Raw genomic sequence first — 7,500 nt, 5'->3', positions numbered from 1 at the left:
CACATATATACGAAGGCGCGATATTGCGTTGTTTTCGTTCGATGTCCACGTCCACGATATATATATAATATTATTATAACACAGACCTTAACGACACAATAGAAACGCACAACGATCGGACACAGAAAACATAAAACGCTCATACATCGACAAAAAAAATATCTTGAAATCAGAGACGTAGATGTGTAAGTGCATAATAACGACGACGACGTAATCGCATACGAAAGAGCATCGGATACCTTCTCTTACCCTCTCACATCACCGTATCGCTTCACAATTATCATAATCATAAAGCAACGGATCAACGATGGGAGCAAGGATCACGCTCTCTGCAGCAAAACATCGCGCGTATCACACACACACAAACACATACAAAGATTCATATTTTTTTGTGCGGGTGTCGTGCGTTTCCGTCTTCACATATTATATATGCTCAGACGCTAGATGCGATCTCGTGTCACTTGTTTGATCGAGGCGTAACTAAGTATCGTTGGTGTATTATATAATATATACATACCATATACACAGACAACAACACTCACGCGACTTCGATGTGATATATTCACACAATGAAAAAAATGTTTCATAGTCTTCATATACGTGTGTGTATATATATATTTCTCATATAATATTTAAACGGACAAACGAACTTGCAAACAATCAATAATTCAATTTAAATCTCTCACTATGATGGGTCACAACAGCAACAACGACGACTACGACAACGACGACGACGACGACGACTACGACGAGTGCGACAACTCCGATTCGTATAATGACACATAATAAGATATCATAGTCTTTTCTGTGTACTACGAGAGGGAGGCGTTCGCGCTCACGCGCGTGCGGTACGACGTCGTGTTTGTGCGTGTGTCGTGTTCTCGTGCTGTTTGTGTCTCGTCAGAAAGAGAACAATAAAAAGAATAAAAAGATCATTAGCAGTCGTCGGAACCGTCATATGTTCGCACAGTCGACAACAACAAAACTACGATACACATAATTCGAACTGAACAAACACATACACACACACACTACGAACACACAACGACACTTCCGTGGCGTATATGTGCGAGTCTGTGCGCGATGGATGTAATTCTTTCTGTGTTCGCGTGCGTTATGAGGTGTCATACCGTGATGGAACAGTGTGGTGTATTATTTTATACAGCCGGCCCTCAGACAGGAGTGGTCCTGGATATTTCTCCACGGACCGCAATGTGCGTTCGAAATGTCGATGTTCAAATGTGTCCTGCAGTTCACACTATGACGCGCAGTTAACTGCGTTCTTCATCGACCCGCGAGCCAAGTGATCCACCGTTCAGGGTAGTGATTTTTATAAATATATCATGTGTACGGCGACGCTCACCATTTAAATTTTCTTTTTTTTAAAAAAAAAAAAAAAAACAAAGAGGGCAATCGTGCGCATATAGGGGGTGTTGCCATTTATATAACGCTGCAATACGCCTCATATTGCCTACGGACGCGATCAAATCTACTTATACATACATACATATTTCACATTGACATGTGATATGTTGATATATAATATAGAAAGACGCGAACGACATGACAAACGAAACGTATCACACCACGTTCTCTCCAAGTGGACTAACCGACCCACCGGATTTACCCGTGTGGTTAACGTACGGTAAACAACTAATCCACCGGACCGCATAAAAAACTCAGAGTGTCCCTAACGAATTAACGAAATGACAAGATAATGATAGTAGCGCTATATACCACAGCATGTTATCTTCAACGCCCAGATTATACGTTCACTCTAATCGCCCTTGATCCAACCAAGTAAACAGAACTCGGACTAGACTTATTAAGGTCTTGAGTAGTCGTCAAGAGACTCGCGGCGCGGATTCTTACCGGTCTATGTCAAATGAGATCTACCAGAGTTAAGAAACATAGGATGAATCAATGATATCTAGTATATCGCTTTCGAGTTACAACGTTATCTGGTTTTAACATATACGTATATATACATCAAGAGTATATAAATTGTATGCTCATACAGTGCATATGTGCGTATCGGATAAGGAAGGGACGCTAATGAATCCGTTTATCCGTCAAATCGTTTTAAATTTCGTATCTTTTCCTCCTCCTTCATCATCATATCATAATATTATTTCGATCTCCTTGGAGATTTATTTATTTTTTAGATGTGGCCCCTTCACATCTTATATATCTCTCTTTCATTTATTTATTTATTTATTTATTTTTAACATCACAAACAACAACAACGACGACAACACGCTAGGCGTAATCGAGTGTATGTTTTTGTGTGTCTCTTTTTATTTTGATGTCCCGCCCCTGACATCTTTTATATTTTTATTCATTCAAAAACATCATAACACGCTTGTGTAGAGTTGTTTTTTTTTTGTTTAATATTTATTTATTTTCCTTTCATTTATATATTATTTTGAGATATATTTAATTTCTATTGAGATGCCGCCCCTTTCATCTCTTTTTTTTTTTAATTTGCATCATATATTTTATATATGTGTCTCTCTTTTTACTTGGATATATAATATTATCATAATCATCCTGATATCGCTTTGATATCGGATGTTATATAACGTTAATGATCCTTCCGCAGGTTCCCCTACGGAAACCTTGTTACGACTTTTACTTCCTCTAAATGATCAAGTTTGGTCAACTTCCCAGCAACGCCGACGGCCGTGAAGCCACCGCGTGTCGGTCCGAAGACCTCACTAAATCATTCAATCGGTAGTAGCGACGGGCGGTGTGTACAAAGGGCAGGGACGTAATCAACGCGAGCTTATGACTCGCGCTTACTAGGAATTCCTCGTTTATGGGGGATAATTGCAAACCCCAATCCCCAGCACGAAGGAGTTTCAACGGGTTGCCCGGGCCTCTAGGCCAGGGAGAACATGCTGATTCCTTCAGTGTAGCGCGCGTGCGGCCCAGGACATCTAAGGGCATCACAGACCTGTTATTGCTCAATCTCGTGCGGCTCGAAGCCGCCGGTCCCTCTAAGAAGAATTTTAATACGCCGTCAGTGAGTTGAACGACCGAAATCGCTCACACCTAAATGACGACGCCTATTTAGCAGGCTAGAGTCTCGTTCGTTACCGGAATTAACCAGACAAATCGCTCCACCAACTAAGAACGGCCATGCACCACCACCCACCGAATCAAGAAAGAGCTATTAATCTGTCAATCCTTCCGGTGTCCGGGCCTGGTGAGATTTCCCGTGTTGAGTCAAATTAAGCCGCAGGCTCCACTCCTGGTGGTGCCCTTCCGTCAATTCCTTTAAGTTTCAGCTTTGCAACCATACTCCCCCCGGAGTCCAAAATCTTTGGTTTCCCGGAAGCTGCCCGCCGAGCCATTGTAATAACGTCGGCGGATCGCTAGATGACATATTTACGGTTAGAACTAGGGCGGTATCTAATCGCCTTCGAACCTCTAACTTTCGTTCTTGATTGATGAAAACACCTTTGGCAAATGCTTTCGCTGATGTTCGTCTTGCGACGATCCAAGAATTTCACCTCTAACGTCGCAATACGAATGCCCCCAGTTATCCCTATTAATCATTACCTCGGAGTTCTGAAAACCAACAAAATAGAACCGAGATCATATTCTATTATTCCATGCACGAAATATTCAAGCGGCGTTTTGAGCCCGCTTTGAGCACTCTAATTTGTTCAAAGTAAAATTGTCGGCCCATCTCGACACTCACTGAAGAGCACCGCGATAGGATTTTGATATTGAACCGGCGTTTTACCGCCGGCTCACCGACGATATGCTCCGCAGACGTGTCAGTATCACCGCGGATGCGGTGCACCGACAGCGCGGCGCACAAATGCAACTACGAGCTTTTTAACCGCAACAATTTTAGTATACGCTATTGGAGCTGGAATTACCGCGGCTGCTGGCACCAGACTTGCCCTCCAATTGTTCCTCGTTAAAATATTTAAAGTGTACTCATTCCGATTACGAGGCCTCGTAAGAGTCCCGTATCGTTATTTTTCGTCACTACCTCCCCGTGCCGGGAGTGGGTAATTTGCGCGCCTGCTGCCTTCCTTGGATGTGGTAGCCGTTTCTCAGGCTCCCTCTCCGGAATCGAACCCTGATTCCCCGTTACCCGTGACAACCATGGTAGTCGCAGAAACTACCATCGAAAGTTGATAAGGCAGACATTTGAAAGATGCGTCGCCGGTACTTGACCATGCGATCGGCAAAAGTTATCCAGATTCATCAAAATTAACGACTTCGGACGCGAGGCCCTCCGTCGATTGGTTTTGATCTAATAAAAGCACTCATCCCATCACTGGTCAGAGTTCTGATTGCATGTATTAGCTCTAGAATTACCACAGTTATCCAAGTAACTGAGTAAGATCTAAGGAACCAAAACTGATATATTGAGCCATTCGCGGTATCGCCTTAATACGGCTTGCACTGAGACATGCATGGCTTAATCTTTGAGACAAGCATATAACTACTGGCAGGATCAACCAGGGAGCTAGCTAATTTTAGTTAACTCTCAATCGAGAGCGCATCGTACGCGTTCGCTCTTATATTGTGGTATAGGAAGCGAGGGCACGTAACGGTGGCCTGATTATTATTTTGTTTTTATTTATTTATTCATTTTTGTATATTTTCTTTGAAATATACACACACATTTTATATCATACTCCTCCTCCTCTCTTTCTTAATTCATATTTTATATATATATATATATATATTTATTATGAAAACATTTTGAACGCATCAAAAAGTTTCATATTGTTGATCGTTACTTTTATAACGAGATCGTACACCTTTAATATCGGTTAACATTGTCATATATGCGTTAACAAATACGACACGTCAAACATCGGTATCATCGCACGGTGTTAGAGAGATCTAGTACCAATAGATTCTATTTCGGGCGGATTATCTACTAAGGGATTGTCTCCGGCGGTCACACTTACGCGCAACACGACGGAAGCAAATTTTGTACAATACGACCCCGTTAGAACGATCACGCTTCATACTAACCATTATAAAACGTTGTGTGAAACACATCGTGATATGTATAGCTAAGTACTACGCGACGACCGTCGGCGGTCAACACAGAGAAGTTTTTGTCGAAGGAAGAAGGTTATTAGGAGGATTTCTCGAAGCGTACTTTTTCATCATTCAAACGTACGTACACGTACGTACAATTATTTCATTCGAAATAATTTTTAAATTAAAAAAAAAAAAATTTTTTTTTTTTTTTGTCTCTTATTTATATTATCAACATCAAAAATATGATGAGATACTTTCATTTTTCATTATTATATCAACATCAAAGATATGACGAGATATTTTTCATTTTTCATTATCATCATTCACATACATATTTTATCAACATCAAAGAAATGATGAGATATTTTTTCATTTTTCATTATTATATTATCAACATCGAATATACGATGTGATAATATTTTTATATCAACATCTATTGCACGATGTGATATTTTCATATAACCAACTCCCTTCGACGCCTATCAACCTACAGTACGCAACGTGACGACGCGGACCCACCACACGCGCCGCCACCTCCTATATATGCGAGGGCCAGAAATTGACATTCGGTAAATCTGGGACCGGTTCGTGTATTACAAAAATTTTAAAAGTTCGTATTTTATACATTTCTAATATATAAATGGCATTATATGTTCAATTAAAATACTATAAATAATAAAATATAAAGAACATGTGAAATAAAAAAGTTTTTTTTTAATTTTTACATTTTATAATGGCTATGTATGAAACATTAGGGACTTAGTCGTTTTTCGATCGACTTCACATATGATATGAAAAATATTTGTTCGAAATGAAAGTTCCGCTTACGAATAAGTTTCATATTGATTGTATACGTGGATGATATGCTGTTGGTGTGATCGATTTCTTCGAAATACGGAAATTATTAAAGATTTTTGTGTAACACCCTCCCGGTTCGTGTAATGACTGGACTTAGAAATTTTTCCAAGTGTATGATATAAAAATATTATTTCACATCTATAACGATGCCATTGGTATTTATAATTTTTATATGGATGTCGTATATCGTCAATATGAATATGATATAGTCGATAGGGTCGTCTGAATGATGATATTATAATATTATGTTTGGTTCGTATCGTGTCGCCGGAGCGTCTGGGACTTAGTCGTTTTTCGATCGACTTCACATATGATATGAAAAATATTTGTTCGAAATGAAAGTTCCGCTTACGAATAAGTTTCATATTGATTGTATACGTGGATGATATGCTGTTGGTGTGATCGATTTCTTCGAAATACGGAAATTATTAAAGATTTTTGTGTAACACCCTCCCGGTTCGTGTAATGACTGGACTTAGAAATTTTTCAAAGTGTATGATATAAAAAATTATTTCACATCTATAACGATGCCATTGGTATATATAATTTTTATATGGATGTCGTATATCGTCAATATGAATATGATATAGTCGATAGGGTCGTCTGAATGATGATATTATAATATTATGTTTGGTTCGTATCGTGTCGCCGGAGCGTCTGGGACTTAGTCGTTTTTCGATCGACTTCACATATGATATGAAAAATATTTGTTCGAAATGAAAGTTCCGCTTACGAATAAGTTTCATATTGATTGTATACATGGATGATATGCTGTTGGTGTGATCGATTTCTTCGAAATACGGAAATTATTAAAGATTTTTGTGTAACACCCTCCCGGTTCGTGTAATGACTGGACTTAGAAATTTTTCAAGTGTATGATATAAAAAAATTATTTCACATCTATAACGATGCCATTGGTATATATAATTTTTATATGGATGTCGTATATCGTCAATATGAATATGATATAGTCGATAGGGTCGTCTGAATGATGATATTATAATATTATGTTTGGTTCGTATCGTGTCGCCGGAGCGTCTGGGACTTAGTCGTTTTTCGATCGACTTCACATATGATATGAAAAATATTTGTTCGAAATGAAAGTTCCGCTTACGAATAAGTTTCATATTGATTGTATACATGGATGATATGCTGTTGGTGTGATCGATTTCTTCGAAATACGGAAATTATTAAAGATTTTTGTGTAACACCCTCCCGGTTCGTGTAATGACTGGACTTAGAAATTTTTCCAAGTGTATGATATAAAAAATTATTTCACATCTATAACGATGCCATTGGTATTTATAATTTTTATATGGATGTCGTATATCGTCAATATGAATATGATATAGTCGATAGGGTCGTCTGAATGATGATATTATAATATTATGTTTGGTTCGTATCGTGTCGCCGGAGCGTCTGGGACTTAGTCGTTTTTCGATCGACTTCACATATGATATGAAAAATATTTGTTCGAAATGAAAGTTCCGCTTACGAATAAGTTTCATATTGATTGTATACGTGGATGATATGCTGTTGGTGTGATCGATTTCTTCGAAATACGGAAATTATTAAAGATTTTTGTGTAACACCCTCCCGGTTCGTGTAATGACTGGACTTAGA

At 38.8% G+C, this 7,500-nt stretch overlaps 2 non-coding genes across 2 annotated transcripts; both read right to left on the bottom strand.

Moving 5' to 3' along the window:
* Positions 1 to 1,166: 1,166 nt before the first annotated feature.
* Positions 1,167 to 1,323, bottom strand: LOC133320581 (5.8S ribosomal RNA). The gene has a single exon (XR_009753829.1). It is a non-coding gene; the product is annotated as a 5.8S ribosomal RNA (ribosomal RNA).
* Positions 1,324 to 2,585: 1,262 nt separating this feature from the next.
* LOC133320576 (small subunit ribosomal RNA) lies at positions 2,586 to 4,488 on the bottom strand. Its single transcript, XR_009753824.1, has one exon. It is a non-coding gene; the product is annotated as a small subunit ribosomal RNA (ribosomal RNA).
* Positions 4,489 to 7,500: the final 3,012 nt, after the last annotated feature.

This window comes from Danaus plexippus (assembly GCF_018135715.1).
Source record: "Danaus plexippus chromosome 29 unlocalized genomic scaffold, MEX_DaPlex mxdp_37, whole genome shotgun sequence".
Classification (NCBI taxonomy): Eukaryota; Metazoa; Arthropoda; class Insecta; order Lepidoptera; family Nymphalidae; genus Danaus; species Danaus plexippus.
The sequence above is the reverse complement of the archived record's forward strand: the minus strand, read 5'-3'. Positions and strand labels throughout refer to the sequence as shown.